Source organism: Bufo bufo, chromosome 3 (genome assembly GCF_905171765.1).
Source record: "Bufo bufo chromosome 3, aBufBuf1.1, whole genome shotgun sequence".
In the NCBI taxonomy this organism is placed as follows: Eukaryota; Metazoa; Chordata; class Amphibia; order Anura; family Bufonidae; genus Bufo; species Bufo bufo.
The window spans coordinates 554,872,905-554,892,690 of NC_053391.1; positions in this window are offsets into that span (position 1 = coordinate 554,872,905).

The following is a 19,786-nucleotide window of genomic DNA, read 5'->3' on the forward strand; positions in this document are numbered from 1 at the left end:
GGTTGTTATGGAAACCTGGAGTAAAACTGTGTATGTGGAAACTAAGGGCCTGCGAGCTTCTATTGGCTGATAAGGAACATGTGACCGTGTGTATGGCAGTTGGGATATGAAGAGAGACTTGCAGGCTTCTAATGCAGGTAATTTTTTGGAAATCTCTCGAACGGTACGTCCTAGAGAGCTGAGACCCGGTCTAAAACTTTCCCGGACACCTGATGTACCTGTGTTCCAAATTTGGTGAAGATCGGTCCAGTCATTTGGTCACGCATAAAGAACAGACAGACAATCAATGATAGAAATTGATCGATGAGTTTTTGAATTACAGAGCAATATGTGTGTAGCAAAAACAGTTGGAGCATACATACTCCATGCAGCTGCTGTGTAGAGGCATATGACCCCCACAAGATTTCTTTCCAGGTAGCAAGGGATGTGTATACCAATTTTCGTTGAAATCGATGGTTGCGTTTCTGAGTGATCGCGAAACATCCATCCATACATACGTCCTTTATATATTAGCAGAAGGACCTGGCTTCACACGGGCATATTTAATCTATTTAATGTTTCTGTGTGTCGTTAAAAGATATCGACAGTATCCCTCATCAGTGATCTCCACAGCCCCCACCCCTTAACACTGACCGCCCCCACAGTGCCCCATCCCTTTAAAATGGGACCTCCACAGCAGCCCACCTCCTTAACTTTGACCTTTTTACAGCAGCCTTCCCCTTAACAGTGAGTTTCACAGCACACCACCCCCTTGACAATGACCTCCACAGGGGCCCGCCTCCTTTACAGTGGCCTTTACAGCTATCTGCCCCTTAACACTGACCTCCATAGCGGACCATCCCCTTAACTGTGACCTCCACAGCAGCCTGCCCCTAGGGAGGTCAGAGGTCCAGTTTTAGGCCAGACAGTCCGGCTTTCAGACTCCCTGTCCTACGTCTTTCAATCCCTGTCAGCTGTGGAGTGGGAGGGGTCATGGCCTGATCAGGGGCGAGGCTTAGCGGGACCTGGGGGCGGGGTTTTAAGTCAGTCTTTTAAGGGTGGCCTGAATAGCCCCCCTACCTGCCCCTGAACTGTGACCTCCACAGCACTCTGCTCTCTTAACAGTGTCATCCACAGCACCCTGCCCCTTTAAAGCTGACTTGCAGAAGTGAAGAAAAATGGCAGGGTTGTTATGGAAACCTGGTGTAAAACTGTATGTGAAGACTAAGGACCTGAGAGCTTCTATTGGCTGATAAGGGACATGTGACCGTGTGTATGGCAGTTAGTCTTGCAGGCTTGTATTGGCTAAGGGCTCTTTCACACTTGCGTTATTGTCTTCCGGCATAGAGTTCCGTCGTCGGGACTCTATGCCGGAAGAATACTGATCAGGATTATCCTAATGCATTCTGAATGGAGAGTAATCCGTTCAGGATGCATCAGGATGTCTTCAGTTCCGGTACGGAACGTTTTTTGGCCGGAGAAAATACCGCAGCATGCTGCGCTTTTTGCTCCGGCCAAAAATCCTGAACACTTGCCGCAAGGCCGGATCCGGGATCAATGCCCATTGAAAGGCATTGATCCGGATCCGGCCTTAAGCTAAACGTTGTTTCGGCGCATTGCCGGACCCGACGTTTAGCTTTTTCTGAATAGTTACCATGGCTGCCGGGACGCTAAAGTCCTGACAGCCATGGTAAGTGTAGCGGGGAGCAGGGGAGCAGCATACTTACCGTCCGTGCGGCTCCCCGGGCGCTCCAGAGTGACGTCAGGGCGCCCCAAGCGCATGGATCACGTGATCACATGGATCACGTCATCCATGCGCATGGGGCGCTCTGACGTCATTCTGGAGCGCCCGGGGAGCCGCACGGACTGTAAGTATACCGCTCCCCCGCTCCCCGCTCCTACTATGGCAACCAGGACTTTAATAGCGTCCTGGGTGCCATAGTAACACTGAAAGCATTTGGAAGACGGTTCCGTCTTCAAATGCTTTCAGTACACTTGCGTTGTTACGGATCCGGCAGGCACCTCCGGCAACGGAAGTGCATGCCGGATCCCAACAACGCAAGTGTGAAAGAGGCCTAATGCAGGTAATTTTTTGGCAAGATCTCATGAACGGGATCTTCTGTCCCTAGGATGTAGAGCAAAATAGATGTGACCGTCAATGGGGATGGATCCATTTTCTCAGACACAATAGAAAACGGAACTGTCCTCCATTTGACTTTCAATAGAGTTCAAAACTGATCAGTTTTGAAATGTTAAAAAAAATAAAGTTAACGATAATACAACCGGATTCGTTCAAACTGATGCAGATGGTTGTATTATCAGTAACCTGAAGCGTTTTTGCTGGACCCTGCCAGATCCAGCAATAATGCTAGTGTGAAAGTACCCTAACATGGTCAACAAATATACAAATCGATATATAATTTATATTTTATTATACAGTATCTTTGAGTAGTACTATGAATGCATGATGTCCTACTGTGAATAGGCAGTGGGTCTAATTGGCTCATTAATACTTTAATACCCGAGCCACTCTGCATCAGCACATGAGTACCGACTGCACATATTAGATGTTAAAGGGCTTCTGTCACTCCACTAAACTTATTTTTTTTTTTTTGGTTACTTATAATCCCTATACTGCGATTTATGCATACATACTGTAATTAATCATTTTGGTTCAGCAGATTGTTAAAAACGTACTTTTAAAATATGCAAATTACCTTGCTACCAGCAAGTAGGGCGGCTACTTGCTGGTAGCAGCCGCATCCTCCTATCCTAAAGACTCCCCCTGCGCATGTTGATTGACAGGGCCAGCGGACGGGATCTCTTCTGGCCCTGTTTGCATTCAAAATCTGGCACCTGCGCCGTGTCTGTCTTCAGTCGGCGCAGGCGCACTGAGGCGGACGCTCGCTCGGCCGCTCCATCCTCAATGCGCCTGCGCCGATGACGTCACATCTACACCCGGCGCAGGCGCATTGAGGAAGGAGCTCCGAGCGAGCGTCCCCCTTCTCAATGCGCCTGCGCCGGGTGTAGATGTGACGTCATCGGCGCATTGAGGATGGAGCGGCCGAGCGAGCGTCCGCCTCTCAGTGCGCCTGCGCCGACTGAAGACAGGTACGGGGCAGGCGCCAGATTTTGAATGCAAACAGGGCCAGAAGAGAGATCCCGTCCGCTGGCCCTGTCAATCAGCATGCGGAGGGGGCGTCTTTAGGATAGGAGGATGCGGCTGCTACCAGCAAGTAGCCGCCCTACTTGCTGGTAGCAAGGTAATTTGCATATTTTAAAAGTACGTTTTTAACATAATCTGCTGAACCAAAATGATTACAGTATGTATGCATAAATCGCAGTATAGGGATTATAAGTAACCAAAAAAGAAAAACAGTTTAGTGGAGTGACAGAAGCCCTTTAAGCTTTCAATGGGATAATCCCTTTTGAAGAACTTGTCTGGGTTAAAATAAAAATTGTTAAATGGCAGGGAAAGAGTTAAAATATAAATTGGTTACCGGATCAAACCCCCCCCCCCCCCCCCCCCCCACTGCTGCGTCAGAATTTTGGCCCTCCAGGCTGGGCTTGGTTAATGCAGTAGTGTTCAAAAAACATAGTAGTCCAACATCATTAGGCCGCATGCACACGGCCGTTATTTTAGTCCGCATCCGAGCCGCAGTTTTGGCGGCTCGGATGCGGACCCATTCACTTCAATGGGGCTGCAAAAGATGCGGACAGCACTCCGTGTGCTGTCCGTGACCGTTGCTCCGTTCCGTGGAGCGCAAACAATATATATAACATGTCCTATTCTTGTCCACGTTTTGCGGACAAGAATAGGCAGTTATATTATAGGCTGTCCGTGCCGTTCTGCAAATTGTGGAATGCACACGGACGCCATCCGTGTTTCGCGGATCTGCGGACCGCAAAACACAACGGTCGTGTGCATGAGACCTAAACCTGATGAATCGCTGTTTTTGGTATAAGTGATATTTCTACATAGCAAATAAATTTACTTGTAAGAGTAGTAACGTAATAGAAAAAAAAAACTGACCCAACAATTAAGACTCATTCTGAGTAATTGAATCATTAATTGAAAGGGGTGTGCTCAAAATAATACCTGTGAGGAGTTAAATAGGAGCCAAAATGAACACCTGTTATTCCACAGAAAGAATGACTTTACCAATTTAAAGGGGTTGTCCCACGAAAAATATTCTAGTTTTCAAACCAGCACCTGGATTGCATGTAATTAAAAATTAAGCATAGCTAGTAAGTTATTCAATAAAATGTCTGTATAGCTCCACCTGCTGTTCATTCTTTTTCTTATTTCTTTGTCCTGCTGCACGTGCTCAGTTTCATCCTTTAATCATCTCCTGAGTTGTGATAGGGGGAACATGGACACGCCCACTTAGCTGCAGCAGAAAAGACGCTCCCCTTGAGCTGTCGGCTTGATAGAAATTAGCAGAGCAATGAATGAGGAGATCTCTGGATCCATGTAAGGTACAGGGCTGGTTTAACTTTGTTAGAAAGACATGTACTATATGATGTCTGATTTCCATTTTTTACAAATGTTGCATGTTTGCTATTGTGCATTTCCTTCTGAAATACTGGGGAAAATGGGTAGTTCCAGACATTGTTCTGATGAACATACATTGAGTAAATAGTTAGGTTTTTCAATCTCTATCGGGAAGTGCATCAAATTATAGGCCACCCGTCTAAGATCTCCGATGCCTTTAAGTGGCAACCAAAACCAGAAAGATGCGGAAGGAAGCAGGGAACTACTGTTCAAATGGATCGAAGAATAGCCAAATGCCAAAGGCTCAGCCAATGATCGCCTCCAGAAAGATGAATGGAGATCTAAACCTACTAGTGAATTCTGCTACAGTCAGTGTTGGAAAAAGACATGTCATTAGTAGGTTAACATTTTTGATGGAACACACTGAATGGCCCAATGGTGCAGAATTTTTTTTTTTTTGGGTCTACTGGCCGCAGACAGTATGTCGGACCACCCCCAAGCACTTAAGTCACCATAACACGGTGAAGACAGTAAAGCATGGTGGTGCAAAAATCATGACATGGGATGTTTCTCATACCACGGTGTTGGGCCTATTTACCGCATACGAGGGATCATGAATAAGTTTGGCATAGGGCAACATGATCATCTCGTATTTTGGGTCACTGTTACATTTGATTTGAATAGATCAAAACACACCAGTAAGCGAATATCTGTTACAGACAAACAGGATTGAGGTAATTAAGTGGCCAGCCCATTCCCCTGACCTTAGTCCCATAGAGAACTTGTGGTTTATGAAGGAAACCCAAAAATGCTGAACTACTGTTAAACGTAGTCCAATCGTTCTGGACTGGAATACCTGTTGATGTGCAGGAAGTTGGTCGACTCCATATAAGGATTCTTTCACACAAACCATACGAATTGGCTCCGGGTGCATTCAGGGAAACTCGCACCATTTTGCAAGCAAGTTCAGTCAGTTTTGTCTGCGATTGCGTTCAGTTTTTTCCGCACAGGTGCAATGCACTTTGATGCGTTTTTCACACGCTTGATAAAAAAAACTGAAGGTTTACAAACAATCTCTTCGCAAGCATCAGTGAAACTCATTGCATCCGGACTTGCTTGCCGATGCAATGCATTTTTCACTGAAGCCCCAGTCACTCTATGGCGCCAGGGCTGCGTGAAAAACGCAGAATATAGAACATACCGCGTTCTTCACTCAACGCAGAACTGATGCGTGAAAAAAAAAATATATCATGTACACAGACCCATTGAAATGAATGGGTCAGGATTCAGTGCGGGTGCTTATGCGTTCACGTCACGCATTGCACCCGCACAGAAAACTTGCTCGTGTGAAAGAGGCCTAACACAGATGTCAGGCAGTTCTCAGAAACCGTTTATATGCTGCTAAATATTCAGTAATTCAAAGTGAAATCTCACTACATAAAATTTGAGTTTTTAAAGAAAAATGCTGGCACTGCCTAATATTCCTTTTTTCTTTACTTTGGTCGCAGTCAGTATTGATTTGGCTGTGGTAGTCCACATGGCGTATACAGGCATATTATCTCTGCAGCCAAGATGTAATGACTGCAGCAGCAGGAAAGATCAGAGTGCTGTAACAGAGGGGGTCTGAAACGGCAAGTATAACTTTTATTATTTTAACCACTCCCTTAGCACTTTTTTTTTTTTTTTTTAAACTTGGATAACTCCTTTAAGAGTTATGTTTTCTATATGGCCACCATTCCAAATACCACTAATGACTAGGTTTGCACCGGGTATCGACTTATCGATACCCAATCGATACTTTTGTACCAGTATCGATTCAATACTGATACTAGGCTGCGCGATATCAGAAAACATGGCACGCACTGCTCTCAGCGCGCGCCATGTTCCCTCAGCAGCACAGTGGATAAGGAGTCTCTACCTCCCCCTGTGCCGCTGCCACCAATAAGGAGAGAGGGGCGGAGGAGGGGAGGGACTGTGGCCACTGCGCCACCAATGAAGATAACTAACGTTTAATAAGATACAGGAGGCGGGTGTCGCACCTAAGGGGTTAAAGGGCTTCTGTCACCCCACTAAAGTCATATTTTTTATTTTTTTTTATGGGGCTAGTTAAATTCCTTATACTGCGATATATGAATATATATAATGCTCTTACTCACTTTCCTTCAGCAGTTTCTTAAAAAAAACAGACTTTTATAATATGTAAATGAGCTCTCTACCAGCAAGTAGGGCGGCTACTTGCTGGTAGCAGCCGCATCCGCCTTTCATAATGACGCCCCCTCCGCATGTTGATTGATGGGGCCAGCGAGCGCGCTCGTCCTCTGGCTGGCCCTGTCTGCGTTCAAAATCTGGCGCCTGCGCCGTACCTGTCTTCAGTCGGCTCAGGCGCACTGAGAGGAGGACGCTCACTCGGCCGCTCCTTCGTCAGTGCGCCTGCGCCAGGTGTAGATGTGACGTCAATGGCGCAGGCGCATTGAGGATGGAGCGGCCGAGCGAGCGTCCTCCTCTGTGTGCCTGCGCCAACTGAAGACTGGTACGGCGCAGGCGCCAGATTTTGAACGCAGACAGGACCAGCCAGAGGACGAGCACGTTCGCTGGCCCTGTCAATCAACATGAGGAGGGGGCATCATTATGAAAGGAGGATGCGGCTGCTACCAGCAAGTAGCCGCCCTACTTGCTGGTAGAGAGCTCATTTACATATTATAAAAGTCTGTTTTTTGAAGAAACTGCTGAAGGAAAGTGAGTAAGAGCATTATATATTCATATATCGCAGTATAAGGAATTTAACTAGCCAAAAAAAAAAAAAGACTTTAGTGGGGTGACAGAAGCCCTTTAACTGCCGCTGATCGCAGCTCTGTCATAGAGGCCGGGTGCCGGCTATGTGATTCTGCTGTCGGCACCCGCCACCTGTATTTGTATTAAACGTTAGTCATCTTCATTGGTGGCAGTGGCCACAGGGTCCCCTCCGCCCCCCCCCCCCCCTTCATTGGTGGTGCTGTGGCAGTTTCGATCGGAGCTCCAGCAGTGAAATTGCGGGGCTCAAATCGGTTATCAAGGCAGGCAGGACGCTACTGAAGCCCTGGCTGCCATGGTAAGCTCCCTGCTGCTGTGTGCACAAAGCACAGTGCAGCAGGGACAGTGTGAGATCCTATTCACCCTGATAGAGCTCTATTAGGGTGAATAGGACAAGGGATTAAAAAATCCCAGGTACTAACCCCTAAGGGGGGAAATGGTTATTTAATAAAAGATTAAAAAAAACAAACCCCAAAATCTAAAAGTATAAATCACCTCTTTCCCAATTTTACATATAAAATATATAAACTATAAATATACATATTACATATCGCCACATCTGACAAGTCCAAACTATTTTAAAAATCTCCTATGCGGTGAACGCCGTAACAGAAAAAAAAAACTGCGCGATTCGCCATTTTTTAGTCACCTTGTTCCCCCCCCCCCCCAAAAAAATAGAATGGGACTGTTCGATTATGGGTCGGATATTCCATAAAATGCGGAATGCACGCAGCTTTTTTTTTTTTTTTTTACACATGGTATTGAGTATCGCAATACTTTTTTATGGTATGTAAATCTAATCAAAATTTTGGTATCGTAACAACCCTAAGTAATGACTGATGATGATTTGAAATACATATACTTAACCCGACCAATCTAATATATAAAGCTGAGTGTATGTATGTATGTCCGCTAAAGGAATCCGCACAGTCACATTTACAATCACGAAATTTGGCACACAGGTACATCAGGTGTCCTGGAAGGTTTGACTGGGTCTCGGCTCTCTAACACGGTACGTTCCTGAGAGATTCCCAAAAATTCATTAGCCAACAGAAGCCTGGTCACATGACCCTGATCAGCCAATGTAAGCTCGCAGGCCCTTAGTCTTCACATACACACAGTTTTACTCCAGGTTTCCATAACAACCCAGCCATTTTTCTTCACTGCTGTAGATCAGCTTTAAAGGAAATCTTTTACCAGGATAATCGTTATTGAAGTAAAGCTATGGCATAATAGCACTTAGTACCTTATTTCCAGATGTGCCTTTGTTCCAGCAATAGATTTTTTTTTTTTATCCTCTGAAAATCCAGTTTATTTGGTATGCAAATGAGCCAGTAAGGTGCCCAGAGGGGCGTCACTCTTGCAGGAAGGAGCCCAGGCACGTCTCCTGCCACAATGTGTCCACCCACCCCTCCTACATCACATTCAAGCCATAACTCTGCCCCCCCCCCCCTTTTCCCTGCTCCCAGCATAAGGGCAGGCTTGGGCACTAGCAGGAGACGTGTCTGGGCTCCTTCCTGCAAGAATGACGCCCCTCTGGGCACCTTACTGGCTCATTTGCATACCAAATAAACTGGATTTTGAGAAGATAGAAAATATCTATTGCTGAAACAATGGCACATCTAGAAATAAGGTACCAAGTGCTATTGGGTCATAGCTTTACTTCAATAGAGATTATCCTGGTGATAGATTTCCTTTAAAGGGGCAGGGTGCTGTGGAGGACCCTGTAAAGGGAGCGGAGTGCTGTGGAGGTCAGTTTAGGAGGCAGCCATTCAGGCCACCCTCAAAAGACTGACTTAACACCCTGCCCCCAGGTCCGAATAAGCCATGCCCCAACCCGGTTAGGCCACGCCCACTCTGTAGCCGACAGGGATTGAAAAAAATAAAGGTAAAAATCAACTTCTGTCAGCTGCAGGGGTGGAAGGGAGGGTGACTTTCTCCCTGCAGCTCATGCTCAGACAGAACAGTGCTGCTGTCTGAGAGTGAGCTGTTCAAAAGGACATCCCTGTGTCCGACCAGGCCCTGATTCGGACGGAGGACAGGGAGTCTGAAAGCCGGACTGTCCTGCCTAAAACCGGACCTCTGGCCACCCTAGGGGCAGGCTGCTGTGGAGGTCACAATTAAGGGGATTGTCCGCTATGGAGGTCAGTCTTAAGGGGCAGATTGCTGTAGAGGCCACTGTTAAGGGGGCGGGGTGTTGTGGAAATTGCTGTTAAGGAGATGGGGTACTGTGGAGGTCACTGATAAAGTGGCGGGTCGCTATGAAGGTCACTGTTAATGGGACAGGATGCTGTGGAGGTCACTGTTAAGGGGCAGGGAATGGTGAAGTCACAGTTAAGGGGACGGTCTGCTATAGAGGTCAGTCTTAAGGGGCGGGGTGCTGTAGAGGTCATTTAAGGGGGTGGGCTGCTGTGGACGTCCCATTTTAAGGGAATGGAGCTCTGTGAAGGTCACTGTTAAGGGGGCGGGTTATTGTATAAATCACTGTTAAGGAGACTGGGTACTGTGGAGGTCACTAAGAAAGGGGAGGACGCTGTGGATGTTACTGTTAAGGGGGCAGGCTGCTGTGGAGGTCAAGGTTAAGGGAGGAGGGGACTGTAGAGGCCACTATTAGGGGCAGTCGCTGTGGAGGTCTCTGTTAAGGGGGCCGGGAATGGTGGAGGTCAGTTAAGGGGAATGTAACCTATGGTCAGTGTTAAGGGGCGGGTGCTGTACAGGTCACTGTTAAGGGTGGCAGGCCCCTTTGGAGGTCACTGTCAAGGGGGTGGGCTGCTGTGGACGTCCCATTTTAAGGAGATGCGGCACCGTAGGGGGGGGTGGGGGCGGCATGTTAGGGGGGGGGGGGGCTGTGGAGGTCACTGTTAAGGTGGCGGGGTACTGTAGATGTCACTGTTATAGTGGATACTATCTATCTTTTAATAACGCACACAAACCTTAAATTAAATAAATGAAATATACCCGTGCGAAGCCAGGTCCTTCAGATAGTGTAATATATTTCTGTGTTTTTGTTTTTTTTGTTTTTAATCAAAAAATACAGTTTGACTCATTTTTACAGTAATATCCATATAAGGAGTAGGTTACATAAGTCTTGCAGTACAAAAACAAAACCCCCTTCCCCCCTGAAAACAATAATAATAACAATAATATAACAATAATATAACAATAATATAACAATAATATAACAATAATATAACAATAATAATAACAATAATAATAACAATAATAATAACAATAATATAACAATAATATAACAATAATATAACAATAATATAACTATGTAATACCTTGTACAAAAATAGACAGACACTCGCAGTGCATTGTTTCATGACCAACACATTTTAAGAATAAGCTTTATGTTGGGATATAGAAGAAATATGCAGTCAGGTGTGTCAATTGCATCAGGCCAAAGTCCATGGAGGAGCACCAAGGAATCGGGTCACTTGCCCCAACATGGACATCTATCCCCTCGTCAGTGCCGCGGACGCCAATCCAGGGACTGTAAACCATCCCTGCCATATTGCCATAAATTTAGCAGGGCACCTTCTTTTCAGGTAGATCTCCCTTTCAAATCTTAGTACACTGTTTAGACGATGCACGAACTCCTGCCTGGTAGGCAGGCTTCTTTGTGTCCAGTGTTTGGCTATCAACACTCTGGCCTGGAAAAGCAATCTTTGAATAGACAGGGATAGTTTATCATCTATACCTGGTGAATTTAAGAGGATAAAGGTTATTTTAGAAATGATCCCCAGTATCTTAGTATCAGATATCTTGTCTGATAAAGGAAACCCTTTCTTGTAGTGACCCCATAGAGGTGTTAAGGGTCATTAGGGCAGAGCTGCATTGTTGTACTGCCAAAAATATGTGGGCTCTGATTCATGGGTCATCCCCTGAAGGGGAAGCTTCAGTGGAGATATAAACTGTGTGGCCATCCCATCTGGGGTCCCCCCTTCACCTGCACCCTATGTTGGATCCTCCTTCCTCTCGGGCGCCATCTTGTAGAGCCCTGTCAGTAGGGGAGCTCGCCTCCTGCTTCTCCATCCTCCGTCCTCTTCAGCTCAGCGTCCGAGTCCCCAGGGCTTTCCTCTGCAGGGGGAACTCGCTCCACTTCCATCGCCTTGAACGAGGCGCCATGTTTTGCCGGCAGCTGTCCTGGCCCGCTTTCTCCCTCTTGGTGCGGTTCATACTGACTTGTGTGCCCAGGGAGACTGCCTGTATGTACTGCTCCTCCGTTTCCTAAGTGCCCAGGAGTCTCACACCAGAGGATGGCTCAGGATACAGGCAAGTGGCGCTCAGGCAGCCACGTCCGTTCACATTTCCGGCCAGGCCACACACCCCCATTTCTGAGTTATTTTAGTAGTATAGACATATGTCTGGCTCACTAAGTATTGTATTGCAGTTATGTCAGCAATTTGCACCATAATATGAAGTACACATGACAAGCTAGACCTGTTATACAGTTTTTTTTTTTTTTTTTTTTTTTTCTTCCCTAGATTACATTAGTAGAAATAACACCATGTAGTATTCACAGGGGCGTCCCTGGTTTTAGCATGCATGGCCTGGAGGCATGCACGCATTTCAAACTTTAAGCTATATGCACAGTGCAGAGTAGTTTGTGCAGATTTTCTGCACAGATTTTGCTTCCCCACACCAAATCAGCATTTGCTACTTGCCCAAAATCTCACTCTTCTTTGTATTACAAAGGGTAAAATCTGCACTGAAAATCCACACACTTGACATGCTGTGACATTCAAAATCCACATTTTAGGTTGATTTCCACCAGGGTGGATTTGATTTAAATCGCTAGTCAGTAAGGCTTGATTTAAATTCTAGTTTTCTACATAAAGACTAATTCTTGCTGGTATAACTTATAATATGCAGGTAGATGAAGATTTTTAGAATAACTTTTCATATTAGTTTGATTAGGTTGATTCTGCATTCATAGGTTTGTAGAAGTTAGGATTAAAGAGGACCTTTCACCGATTCTTACCCTATGAACTAAGTATACAGACATGTAGAGCGGCGCCTGGGGATCTCTCTGCACTTACTATTATCCCCGGGCGCCGCTCCGTTCTCCTGCTATGCCCTCCGGTATCTCCGTTCCCTAAGTTATGGTAGGCGGAGTCTGCCCTAGCGCTGGCCAATCGCATTGCAGAGCTCACAGCCTGGGAGAAAATAACCTCCCAGGCTGTGAGCTCTGCGCTGCGATTGGCCAGTGCTAGGGCAGACTCCGCCTACCATAACTTAGGGACTGGTATCTCCGCCTACTATAACTTAGTGAACGGAGTTACCGGAGGGCATAACGGGAGAACGGAGCGGCGCCCAGGGATAATAGTAAGTGCAGTGAGATCCCCGGGCGCCGCTGTACATGTCTGTATAGTTAGTTCATAGGGTAAGAATCGGTGAAAGGTCCTCTTTAAGGTCTTTTTCTCAACTCTGTTCATGTTATAACATTTTTGCTGGGAAGAAGAGGCATGTGATCTCTGCTGAGTCAAATTCAGTTTTGAGAACTGCAAAAGTAAACCAAGCATCTGTGATAATATTGTGTAGGCAGAGAAACTGCCCAATAATCTTACAAAAACCTCTGGAAGAGCCTGACATTGTGAATGGATTAATGAAATTTATTTACCCAAAAAATTACACATATACAGCCTTATTCTACATAATTAAAAAAACAAATCTTTATTCCATGATGGAATAACCTTTGGATGGTAATGTATTTTCCTCAAAAAGCATTTTATATTAAAAAAAAATTAGATTTAAATACAAAAAAAATCCTTTTTATTTTTAAATCATTGATTTTTATCACACAAATTTTCAAAAGCTCATGTATTTATCTATTTTGTGATTGCCCTGCGGATTTTCCGCATGAAAATCCATGCATATAATGCAGAGTGACTGTTGCAGCCAATCACTGCATATACCCTTAATGCTGGGTTCACACGGGCGTCACGTTTTGGCTCAGTATGCGTCCCGGGTGCATTGCGGCAAACCCGCGCGAGTAGGTACCCAATTTTGACTGCGATTGCGTTCCGTTCAGTTTTTATCGCGCGGGTGCAATGCGTTTTGCACGCGCGTGATAAAAAACTGAATGTGGTACCCAGACCCGAACTTCTTCACTGAAGTTCAGGTTTGGGTTCAAGGTTGTGTAGATTGTATTTCCCCTTATAACATGGTTAGGCTACTTTCACACTAGCGTTCTGCTGTCCGCTCGTGAGCTCCGTTTGAAGGGGCTCACGAGCGGAGCAGAACGCTTCCGTCCAGCCCTGATGCAGTCTGAATGGATGCGGATCCGCTCAGACTGCATCAGTCTGGCGGCGTTCAGCCTCCGCTCCGCACGGCCAGGCGGACAGCTGAACGCTGCTTGCAGCGTTCGGGTGTCCGCCTGGCCGTGCGGAGGCGTGCGGACCCGTCCAGACTTACAATGTAAGTCAATGGGAACGGATCCGCTTGAAGATGACACCATATGGCTCAATCTTCAAGCGGATCCGTCCCCCATTGACTTTACATTGAAAGTCTGAACGGATCCGCTCAGGCTACTTTCTCACTTAGAAATTTTTCTAAGTTATTAATGCAGACGGATCCGTACTGAACGGAGCCTCCGTCTGCATTAATATGATCGGATCCGTTCCGAACGGATCCGATCAAGCGCAAGTGTGAAAGTAGCCTTAGAAGGATAAATAGCATTCTTTAATACAGAATGCTTAGTAGAAGGTCAATTGAGGGTTAGAAAAAATAAATAAAAAATTAACTCGCCTCCTCCAATTGATCGCGTAGCTGCCGGTCTCCTGTTCTTTCTTCAGGACCTGTGGTGACATCACTGAGCGCGTCACATGGTCCATCGCCATGGTGATGGACCATGTGATGTGACGTCAACACAGGTCCTTTAGTCGGCAGCTCATGATTAAATAAGTAAGAAGAGATCGGCAACTACGCGATCAAGAGGAGGAGGTGAGTTAATTTTTATTTATTTTAACCCTCAATTAACCTTCTACTAACAGTGCTCCAGACTAAAAAAAAATACCTAGTAGCCATTGGCTCCTGAACTGAAAAATTTAGTCGCCAAATCGAAACTGAATCAAAATTTTTGTATCGTGACAACGCTACGCCGATCAGATCGGCGTAGGGTTGTTTTGAAACCAAAATTTTGATTTGCTTTAGTCACCATAAAAAAGTATTGCGATACTCAATACCGCGCAAAAAAAAAACGCCAAAAAAAGCTGCGTGCATTTTATGAAACATTCGGCCCATAATAGAACAGTCCTATGCTATTTTTTGGGGTAACAAGGTGACAAAAAAATGGCGAATGCTCACCGCATAGGAGATATTTTTTAAATAATTTAATAGTTTGGACAGCGCTATGTAATATGTTTATTGTTTATATATTTTATATGTAAAATTGGGAAAGGGGGGATTTGAACTTAATATTTTAGGGTACTTTCACACTAGCGTTTTTCTTTTCCGGCACTGAGTTCCGTCACAGGGGCTCTATACCAGAAAAGAACTGATCAGGCATATCCCCATGCATTCTGAATGGAGAGCAATCCGTTCAGGATGCATCAGGAGGTCTTCAGTTCAGTCATTTTGACTGATCAGGCAAAAGAGAAAACCGCAGCATGCTACGGTTTTATCTCCAGCGAAAAAAACTGAAGATTTGCCTGAATGCCAGATCCAGCATTTTTCCCCATAGGAATGTATTAGTGCCAGATCTGGCATTCAAAATACCGGAATGCACCCGCACTGAATCCTGACCCATTCATTTCTATGGGGCTGTGCACATGAGCGGTGATTTTCACACCTCACTTGTGCGTTGCGTGAAAATCGCAGCATGCTCTGTTGTGTGTTTTTCACGCAACGCAGGCCCCATAGAAGTTAATGGGGCTGCGTGAAAATCGCAAGCAAGTGCGGATGCGGTGCGATTTTCACGCATGGTTGCTAGGATGAAAGTCTATTCACTGTATTATTTTCCCTTTATAACATGGTTAAAAGGAAAAGTAATAGCATTCTGAATACAGAATGCTTAGTAGAAGGTCAATATAATAAACATTGGTGGTGCAGTGCGCCCCCCCCTCAATATAATAAACATTGGTGGCGCAGTGCCCCCCCCCCCCCTCAATATAATAAACATTGGTGGCGCAGTGGGCAGTGCCAATGAGGGTCAAAAAATAATAAAATAATTAAATCACCTCCAATTGATCGTCTCCTGTTCTTTCTTCAGGACCTGTGGTGACATCACTGTGCTCATCACATGATCCATCACCATGGTGATGGACCATGTGATGAGCTCAGTGACGTCACCACAGGTCCTGAAGAAAGAACAGGAGACCGGCAGCTACGCGATCAACTGGAGGAGGTGAGTTAATTTTTTTAAAAATTTTTTAACCCTCATTGGCACTTCGCACTGTGCCACCAATGTTTATTATACTGGGGGGGGGCACTGTGCCACCAATGTTTCTTATACAAATACAGGAGGCGGGTGCCAGAATCAAATAGCCAACACCCGACCTTTGTGACAGGGAGCTGCGATCAGCGACAGTTAACCCCTCAGGTACCACACCTGAAGGGTTAACGCAACTGCAGCTGATCGCAGCTCCCTGTCACAAAGGTTGGGTGTTGGCTATGGCACCCGCCTCCTGTATTTGTATTACAGGTCAGTTTTCTTCATTGGTGGCGCAGTGGCCACAGCCCCTCCCATCCTCCTCCCGTCTCTTCTTATTGGCGGAGGCGGCAGCAGCAGCACAGGGGGAGGGAGAGACTCCTCCACTGCGCTGCTGAGAACGATCATCTCCTGTGCCCGCCGCTGTATTGAGCAGAGCTGCGGCGGCGTGTCTAGTCGCAAATGGCGACAAGACTAAAAAGTCTTGTCGCCATTTGTAAATTCTAAGTCGCATTGGCGACCATTTTGGTCGCCATCTGGAGCCCTGACTAAGCATTCTGTATTAAAGAATGCTATTATTTTCCCTTATAACCATGTGGCAACCCATCTCTCCTTTTTGTTTAGCAATATTGAGTCTGTATTTTTTTGGGGGGTGGGGGCGCGGGGGGAGATGTAGTTTAATATGCAAACTGAAAAAAATTGTGTGTTAAACAGGCAGGAAATGCTCAAACCCATATGCAGGTGTGTGTGTGTGTGTGTGTGTGTGTGTATATATATATATATATATATATATATATATATTTTTTTTTTTTATTTATTACAGGGGAGCAAATCCTGCACTTGTGGCCCGTTGCTAATGGCGATCCCCAGCAGAAATGCATACAATGGAGGATGCCCGCAGCAGACCACAAGAGACATCCTACACAAGATGGCAATTATGTGGATGTGATAACTAATATAACAATATCAAAGACAGGTGCACTCTGTGGTCTTGCTAAACCCTTAAACTGATATTAAAATTGCCAGATTAGCCAACATATCATACTGTGGAGGACATGTCTGAGCCAGAGCACCGCGCCAAGGTTTCTCAAGTAGCTCAGGTCCTAATACTCGCCTAATGAGCCGTATGGGTAATACCAGGGGCCAGTGGGCAAATTACAGGAGCGTGAGGTCCAACTTGCAGACAACTCACCAGTTACCTCCAGCATGTAGCCATGCTAGCAATGGGAGGAGGGAGGAGACTGCGAGTCCCACTCAAGACTGGCTGATATGGCCCAGGCCTCGCAGGTGCACCTAAATATGTTGGCTAATCTCTCAATTTTAACATCAGTTTGAGGGTCTAGTAAGTCCGCAGAGTGCGCCTGTCTTTGGTATTATATTGGGAATGTATCTTGTGCAGTATTTTTAAAGTCTGTTTTTCTGGGGGCCAAGTTATTAGTTGCAACAGATTTCTTAAGGCTACTTTCACACTCGCATTTGGTGCGGATCCGCCATGGATGTGCACAAACGCTTCCGTTCAGATGATACAACCGCATGCATTCGTTCAGAACGGATCAGTTTGTATTATCTGTAACATAGCCAAAACGGATCAGTCTTGAACACCATTGAAAGTCAACTGAGGACGGATCCGTTTTTCTATTGTGCCATATTGTGTCAGTGAAAACGGATCCGTCCCCATTGACTTACATTGTGTGTCAGGACGGATCAGTTTGCCTCCGCATCGTCAGGCGGACACCAAAACGCTGCTTGCAGTGTTTTGTTGTCTGCCTCCAGAGCAGAACGGAGGCAAACTGATGCATTCTGAGCGGATCCTTATCCATTCAGAATGCGTTAAGGCAAAACTGCTCCGTTTTGGACCGCTTGTGAGAGTCCTGTAATGGATCTCGCAAACGGAAACCGAAACACCAGTGTGAAAGTAGCCTAAAATGTCGCCCTGTGCTGATACATTTGTTCATCTTTGTCTTGAGACATAATACATAAATGTTTTGAAATCCCAGCGATCTACATGTGCACTTTTCACTCCACTATTACAAACTGATTTGCATAGCACAAATAGCTCTAATTTCTGGAACAAATGGTTAATAAATGTCACCCACAGGTGATATGACAACATTTTGGAGTGAAACAAATCCGGGGAAAAAAGCAAGAATATATTGATACGTGTGAGCCTTTTGTTCTTTAAAGGGATTTTCTGCATCTTGGATATTGGTGACCTATCCTAGTGGGAGTGCTAGGTGGCAGCCACCAGAAACTATAGAGCAGGGCTCAGCAACCTTCTGCACTCCAGCTGTTGTGAAACTACAATTCCCAGCATGCCCCATTCAGTTCTATGAGTTTTTAGAATAGCAAAGCAAGTATGCATTCTGGGAGTTTGTTTCACATCAGTCGGAGTGCTGGGGGTTGCCTACCCCTGCTTTACGGCTCATGCCCACTAACGTATTTTTTCCACGTGTGTTCCGTGGTTTTTTTATTTATTTTTTTGCGTCCTGTATGCGGAACCACTTACTTCAATGGGACCACACAAAAAAACCTGAAATGACACCTTGTGCATTCCATGTCTGTATGTCCGCATGGCCGTTCTGCAAAATAATAGGACATGTCCTATAATTATCAACATTACAGACAAGGCTAGGACAGTTCTATTAAGGGCCAGCTGTTCCGTTACGCAAAATACGGAATGCATACAGCCGGTATCCGTGTTTTTGCGGATCTGCAATACAATGGTCGTGTGCATGAGCACTCAGAGTGTACGGACTTGGAAGCACAAGGCTCCGCACACTGTTTAGTGGACATGCCGGGGTACTGCAGCTCCCATTTGTGGCGACGGAGACTACAGAGTGCAGAGCCTTCTACTTCCAGCTCTGTACACTATAGTTTCTGGGGTTGGTATCTGCCCAAAACAGCTGCTCGGTGTCTGTTCCACCGATCTGATATAGATGACCTATCCTGAGAACCAGTCTTCAATAATGAACCCTTTTAAATGTTTCACTATTTTGCAAGATCATCTGTAAAAGATTCAGCTTCCCATTACAGAGCAGTTTTTCAGGGTCCATTGACTTCTGTGGGGCAGAATACAGGGTGTGATGGAGCATATTACATACTATGCCTACTGGATACAATATGGCTGTGTGACTATACATAACACTGGCCCCATATTCCAGACTAAGGCCTCTTTCACACGGCGAGATTTCCGCGCGGGTGCAATGCGTGAGGTGAACGCATTGCACCCGCACTGAATCCGGACCCATTCATTTTTATGGGGCTGTGCACATGAGCATCACTTGTGTGTTGCGTGAAAATCACAGCATGCTCTAGTTTGTGCGTTTTTCATTCAATGCAGGCCCCATAGAAGTGAATGGGGCTGCATGAAAATCGCAAGCAAGTGCGGATGTGGTGCGATTTTTCACTCACGGTTGCTAGCAGATAATCGGGATGGGGACCCGATCATTATTATTTTCCCTTATAACATGGTTATAAGGGAAAATAATAGCATTCTTAATACAGAATGCTTAGTAAAATGGGGATGGAGGGGTTAAATTTTTTTTAAAAATTTTTTTTTTAACTCTCCTTAATCAACTTGTTCGCGCAGCCCGACTTCTCCTCTTTCTTTCTTTGCTGTGCAGGAGGAAAAGGACCTGTGGTGACATCACTGTGTGCATCACATGGTCTGTCACATGAGCCACCACCATGGTGATTGATCATGTGATGAGCGCAGTGATGTAATCAAAGGTCCTTTACCCAGGTTCTGAAGAAAGACGAGAAGCCGGGCTGTGCGAACAAGTGGATTAAGGAGAGTTAAATTTTTTAATTTTTTTTTAACCCCTCCATCTCTATTTTACTAAGCATTCTGTATTAAGAATGCTATTATTTTCCCTTATAACCATGTTATAAGGGAAAATAATAAAATCTACACAACACCTAACCCGAACTTCTGTGAAGAAGTTTGGGTACCAAACATGCCGCTTTTTCTCATGCGCGTGCAAAACACATTAAAATGTTTTGCACTCGCGTGGAAAAATCGCATTTTCCCGCGACGCACCCGCATCTTATCCTGCCCAAATCCATGATGCCCATGTGAAAGAGGCCTAAGGCCTCTAACACGACCATATGGCTTTTTCTGTTTTGCGGTCTGTTTTTCACAGATCCGT